The 7,403-nt window shown below is 37.0% G+C and overlaps 1 protein-coding gene across 1 annotated transcript in view; it reads right to left on the bottom strand.

The window, feature by feature from the left end:
* LOC138715496 (dnaJ homolog subfamily B member 9-like) overlaps positions 1-7,403 on the bottom strand; it is a 284,349-nt gene that overhangs the window by 100,039 nt on the left and 176,907 nt on the right. The gene's annotated exons all lie outside the window — the stretch shown is intronic.

The raw sequence follows: 7,403 nt of genomic DNA, 5'->3' as shown, positions 1-7,403 counted from the left end.
AAACGTCGTTTAAAATCCGGTATAATGTTTCGTAAAGTTTTCCTTGAAGTTTGAACATTCCCCACACTTGTTCCTCTCTGCCATGTGGTGGAAAGAATTTTGCATACTTTCTTGTTCTTAGAGGAGTGATTTTGTAGATTATGTAAGAAATATATATATTGCAAAATACAGCGTTTCTACATCAATCTTTTATTTTACATTTTCGACTAATTGGCTAATTATATTTAGAGTTTCCTTCTAGATTAGTGTCGCCAAAATTTAACAATCACATAGTCATTCCATCAGACTATGTAGTTATCAATGTATTATATATTTTATCATTGTAAGGAATTATATTTACGCATTTTGATAATATATTTCCATGTTTATAAGAACGAAAGCTATATACAGGGTACTAAGAAAAAAGTATCTAATATTTTAGGAGTTGCTTGTATTCATCAAAACAAGAAAAAAGTCTAATAAGCATGGGTCCTACAACTCATACTTTTTTGAGATCTGAACACTTGTTTATAGGAGGTGCTCAACGTGACGTCCATTTATGGCAATGCATTCCTCTGCCCTTCGGCGTAAGGAATCACGTTGTCTTTGAAATTGAGCTGGTTGTTCTTGATAACCAAAAGTCTAGCGAATTTACAATTAATATTTCAGGAGAAAAATTTGCTCCGGTGCCGGGGATCAAACCCGGTTCCTTGGTTATACGTACCAAGCGCTCTAACCACTGAGCTAAGCCGAATTCAGTCCACAGCACCGGACCAAATCCCTCTTCTTCATTGTTTCCCTTTGTGTATATGTCTGTACAGATTACTGTGCACTTAACTGCGGAATCCCGGCCAAACAAGTCACTCAGCTGAGTGCGCTCCTAGTATAATGACAGTTGACATATACGTCAACATATATGCCTAACTTGGAGTCAGGCCACAAAGGAAAACATTGAAGGAGAGGGATTCGGTCCGGTGCTGCGGATTGAATTCGGCTTAGCTCAGTGGTCAGAGCGCTTGGTACGTATAACCAAGGAACCGGGTTTGATCCCCGGCACCGGAGCGAATATTTCTCCTCAAATATTAATTGTCAATAACGCAGATATTATTCTGTAGGACAAATTAATAAATCTATAATATTCTCTAGGCGAATTTAGATTTGAGAAATGAGCAGGCTAAGGAGTGGGGCGTCCCCAATCAATCCAGCGTTCTAGAAATATCAGCGTCAGGTGTTTACGCTTATTGCGTGCTGGTGTGCCATCATACATGAATCACATTTGTAGTCTTTGCTGACAGGACACACACTGCAGTAAGGTAGGCAATACGGTAACTAGAAATTCCTGATAACGAGCGCCAGTTAATCTCCGTGGTAGCACGTATGGCCCTTAATCTATCGCCAAAAACGTCTACCCATACGTTGATTGAGAATCAGTGTTGTTGCCTTGTTTCTTAAAGAGCGTGGAAATTTTCATCAGCCCACACGTGTTCATTATGAAAAGTCACAACACCATCTCTGCTGAACCCCGCTCATATCCGCAACCAAACTTTTTTTTTCAGTATTCCTTGCGACGTAACAGTATTCCATGCCAGTTTCAACTACGGTATGATTATCTGGTTGTCTGCTGTATTGTACGGCAGAAAAAAGCATTGCCATAAGTGGACGTCTCATTGAGCAACCTCCTTTGAACAAGTGTTCAGATCTCAGAAAGTATGTGTTGTAGGACTCCTGTTTATTAGACTTTTTTCATGTTTTTATGCATACTATCACCTCGTAAAATATTGGATACTTTTTTAACACTCTGTATAAGTGAAAAATGTAAGAGATATCTAAATGAAAATATGAGTATAAAACAAATTAGAACATTCTTACCCTTTCGTACTCTTGAAGCATGTTCCATGATCGGAAGGTTTCGCTCTATTCTAATAACCGTGAAAGTGTTAGTGATCCTTGATATTGGGAATCAATAGAAAAGAAAGAAGTCGCATGTGGTTCGGTTAGCGTAGAAGAGTTCTGAACAGATGCAATAGTAAATGTGTAGCCCTTTCTTTTTTAAATAATAGACATTAGTAATTTTATTCTACTCTACAATTAATGTAAACTATTTTGGGCAACTACTAAATATACATAGGCCAAATAGAAATGATCGGGACGAAATTCAAATACAAACTGCTGAGCCATTTATACCGGAACCCACACTTTCTGAAGTCGAAATTGCAATAGAAAATCTGAAAAAGTACAACTCTCCAGGTATCGATCAAATTCCAGGAGAATTAATACAAGAGGGTGGAAGCGCATTATCTAGTGAAATTTATAAACTTGTACTTGCAATTTGAGAAAAAGAAATTATACCAGAACAATGGGACTCCATAATCGTACCTATTTTTAAGAAGGGGGACAAGACTAACTGTAGTAATTTTCGAGGATTATGCCATTACGAAAGATCAGGATAACACAGAGGGTTTGGAATTGAACGGGTTACATCAGCTGCTTGTCTATGCGGATGACGTGAATATGTTAGGAGAAAATCCACAAACGATTAGGGAAAACACGGAAATTCTACTTGAAGCAAGTAAAGCGATAGGGTAGGAAGTAAATCCCGAAAAGACTAAGTATATGATTATGTCTCGTGACGAGAATATTGTACGAAATGGAAATATAAAAATTGGAGATTTATCCTTCGAAGAAGTGGAAAAATTCAAATATCTTGGAGCAACAGTAACAAATATAAATGACACTCAGGAGGAAATTAAACGCAGAATAAATATGGGAAATGCCTGTTATTATTCGGTTGAGAAGCTTTTGTCATCTAGTCTGCTGTCAAAAAATCTGAAAGTTAGAATTTATAAAACAGTTATATTACCGGTTGTTCTATACGGTTGTGAAGCTTGAATTCTCACTTTGTGAGAGGAACAGAGATTAAGGGTGTTTGAGAATAAGGTTCTTAGGAAAATATTTGGGGCTAAGAGGGATGAAGTTACAGGAGAATGGAGAAAGTTACACAACGCAGAACTGCACGCATTGTATTCTTCACCTGACATAATTAGGAACATTGAATCCAGACGTTTGAGATGGGCAGGGCATATAGCACGTATGGGCGAATCCAGAAATGCATATAGAGTGTTAGTTGGGAGGCCGGCGGGAAAAAGACCTTTGGGGAGGCCGAGACGTAGATGGGAAGATAATATTAAAATGGATTTGAGGGAGGTGGGATATGATGGTAGAGACTGGATTAATCTTGCTCAGGATAGGGATCAATGGCGGGCTTATGTGAGGGCGGCAATGAACCTCCGGGTTCCTTAAAAGCCAATAAGTAAGTAAGTAAGTAAATCAAATTATATTTTTGATCCTAACTGCTACAATTAAAAATATTGCTAAATAGACTTACTACGATAAATGTAATATGGAGTCGTGGTAATATTTTTATCGTGTGCCAAAACATATAGGCTATAACCTTTAAAGCAACATTTGGTAAAGTGTTGAACATTATCTGTATTGTACTTTGCTGAAGTAGAGAAATAAGGAAATTGATCACAGTTCTAAAAGATTTAAAGTAGTAGTGATAGTAAAGTAGTAGCGGCAACATTCAGAAGATCTTAACAACATTGATTACCGGTACTTGAAGTTTTCGCAATAAAATTGGCTCTCTTAGAATGAGAGAATTTCGTTAAAGTCTATTATAATATCTTCATTTGTTTATGAAGAAACTTTGAAACCAAAAGAAAATCTGCCTATTTACTGCGAACAGCGTTCATAACAGAACAAGAGTGAGAAGTAAGAATAAGAATTGTGGAGTACAAAAATCCATACTTGGAGAGATAAAATGTTGATATATTTTACATCGTGTCTAATATGTAAAATGAATTCCTGCGGAGAGTTTATAGCATTACCTAATATAAATCGGTACAAAACAATATTAGATTTTTGACTTACGATCAAAACTGAAAGTGTTACAAATCAAATCTCAGATATATATATCTTTTGGCATTTGGCCTACGTCATGTTTTGAAACTTGATATTTTTTTCTCTTTTATGACCAATCTTCTAGCGATAACCTTTTGCAAGAGATAGATTAGATACTTCGTTTCAGGACATGATGAGCTACCCAAAAGTCTATTTCTATTCGCATTAATTTTGAAGGAATCCTCAAGTCGCAACTAATGAACATTTATGGGGAAGAAGAATGCAATAATATCAGAAAATTTGAACAGCTTGTTTGAATAAAAATATTATACTCTTTCACTTTCCTTTCTAGGAATATCTCATTAAAATTATTGCTACTACATCAAAGTTATTAAGTTATACATGCTCTTGCTGCATACAGAACATACAAGCATAGTCTTATTAGGAGTGTCGAAAAATCGAAAGAGAATTGGGAGGAAAAATTTTAAAAGGTACGCAAAACGCGTCCTTGCAAGGGGTTGGGGGCTGTACAAAACTAAATATGTGAGCTCCAAGCCTGTTGGCCACTAGTCTCACTCCGGGTTACGCTACTCCACTGAAGGAACTCTAGAAAATTTTGAAGGGGAAGCCGAAATTGGACGTAACCTCTTAGGTACCACATACGCGAGGGGGACTGAGATTTGATCAAGTGATCACGGAACGGGAAGAGGAAGAGCTGGCTGGTGTTTGTCGTTAGGATGGCAAGATGCTGTCGTCTATTGTTCGAGGACAAAGCATGTGAAGGCCGTCGGAAGAAGCGCCGTGAAATCTAAATCTGCAATTTGAGAGGTCCCTGTCCTTTCAATTTGCGACTAATTGAGTGACCTCGTATATTTAATAGACAATTTATATGTTCTGAACTAGGGCATACGTCGTTTATAATAAAGGGGAATATATATGGGGAAGGGCATATAGGTCCGTGGCCCATTTCTTATAGGGCTCATCCCGACATTTGTCTTACGCCTTAGGAAAACCACGGAATACGTTAGGCAGGATGAGTTGTCTCATATAAGAGACTAGCCAATTTGGCTATTATGTAGGAGGTGATTGTTGTCATGAGCCTTGTTGATTTGTCTCAATTTCGAGACCATCCATTTGGCTGTATGATGGCTCAATTGCGAAGAGGGGGGAGAGATGTAATTGTTAATTAATTTAGAGTAAATTAGGGAGATTCATGGGGATATGAGTGCAGGTCCGTGGCCCATTTCTTTTAGGGCTCATCCCGACATTTGTCTTAGCGCCTTAGGAAAACCACGGAAAAACCTTAGGCAGGATGAGTTGTCTCAGAGACTAGCCAGTTGGCTCTTAGGTTGAATGACTCTATGAATCGATGGATCTATACTAGCCAATTGGCTCTATGATAGTGCCATCGATCAACAAAAGTAGATATTGTTAGGGAGGGATTTTGTTTAGCCTAGTTAAGACAAGGTCATTTTAAAGCGGTTGCACTATTCAAAGAGTCTCATGGAGTTGAGTCGTGGCTACTAAAACCTGGGAGTAACGCCACAGTCTAATACTTACAGTCGCGCAACTTCAACACTTTTTTTGCCAACATTCGCGACACTAGCGCCCAAGCGGCAGGCAAGGCACTGGTCATAGGGTTGATACAGCCAGCACGTGCTTTAAAGGGATGCGAGATGTTATAAACGTTTTAATCATGCGTCGGAATAAAGGCAATGTGTGCAATGACGAAAATTGCAGTAACTACAAGTTTAAATCTCCGAATTTGTCGTTCTTCAGATTCCCTAAAGATCAAGAGAAAAGCATAACTCAGTCATAACCAATAATCCACGTTGTAGGTAGCCTACGTAATGTGTTCTATAAAACATTTATAGTTATCAGTTACCTCTTTGTATGTCAGGAAGGAGAGTTAAAATAAAAACAAAGTAGATACCTGTTACAGTATATTATTTTTTTCTGCAGAGATCATGTGTAAATGTGTAACCATTCCGATTTTGGATAACGTATCTACAGTTTTTAATGCAAGTAATTCCATAATTTTTGTATTCGTGTTTTTTTCTTTATATTTTTCAAAAGTTGAATGTTATATTGCATTCAAATAAGGATCATGGTGTTAATTTTTCAAGAATTCATGGAGTATTGTAATCCTTTTGCAAAATATTCACTTCTTGAATAAATCCAGACTGTATCGATAAATTTCTGATGTGTTGGTGTGGATTCATGTGGCAGACGTATTAAGTTCTCAAGAAATAAAAGAGCCTTTTTAAATTTCATATAAAAAGCAATCTTTTCTGTAATAATTTGCATGACTGTTATTGGTGTTGATTTTACATTCCCAGTGATTATTTGGGCCGTTCAGAGCAGAAGTGGTGTAAGTCAAAATTAGGCCTACATTTTCTGAGTTAATTGAAGTTACAATTTTTTCAACAAAATTGTGTGTTCATTTATTTGTTCTCACCTACGTCATATTAACAGTAAGTGCATGTAAATTACGTATTATATATTGTAGGATAAGTTCAAATTAAGCTTATGTGTGAAAACGGGAAATGTAATGTAAAATGCGGTAAACTTGCCATAAAAATTTAAGCCATAATATCAGCACTATTTGTGACTCAAATAATAAAGGAAATACCGGTTCTTAAAAAATGAAAAAATAATGAACTTCGTAAATCAATATCTATCATATTAAGGTTTAAATCCTCCCCTTTTTTATTTTCAAGTTTACCTCAGCGCCCGAGTTTACCGCAATTTTCGGTATGGAAAATAGTTAATTTCTCAGGAAATAGGGAGAGGAGTTCACAACGCGATAGACCCTACGAGATATGCTCTACAATTTTGAAGCAACTAATTTTGACTCGTCTCACAGGAAAATAATATAGAGGTTCAATGATTCATAAATATATTTAGGAATGAATTGAATTAACCGTCCACGTACGAACAATTATATTATTTCAAACCATGATACGTAATCAGGGCCATGATTCAGTTGTAAGGAGCAGAAAGAATTACATTTATTCCTAGCTTCTGAAACTTGTAGATTAACTGCGTGTGAAATTCTTTTAGGATTCTAAAGTAAAATTAATAAGGACCATATACACTTACTGTATAGCATAAAAATACAAAATAAATTATGCAAAACCCGTTTTCTGATGTGTCATCATATGTCGTGTGCACACTTTTAACTTGCCTGCCGCTAGAGGGCTACTGTCGCGCCAGCTGTCAAATGTTGGCATATTTGATACGTATGAGTTGCGCGACTGTAAGTATTAGACTGTGGTAACGCCTGCCTCCGTGTCCTCCTATCTCAATAGTATAGCTAATGGACCTGTCTGGTGTCTACGCCGTAACCTAGGATCATACTGGCCGAGGCCAAGGCGAATATATTTCATATATATTATATAAATTTATATTCTATTTCGCACAACTGTTATGAACGCTAGGAATGTTACAAGAACACGGTAGATTAGCCACAAACGCACTTCTGAGTACATTTACCGTGAAGATCTAAACTTGCATGAAAGCGA

This window comes from Periplaneta americana, chromosome 15, assembly GCF_040183065.1.
Source record: "Periplaneta americana isolate PAMFEO1 chromosome 15, P.americana_PAMFEO1_priV1, whole genome shotgun sequence".
Taxonomy (NCBI): domain Eukaryota; kingdom Metazoa; phylum Arthropoda; class Insecta; order Blattodea; family Blattidae; genus Periplaneta; species Periplaneta americana.
This window is presented reverse-complemented; position numbering and strand designations above follow the sequence as displayed.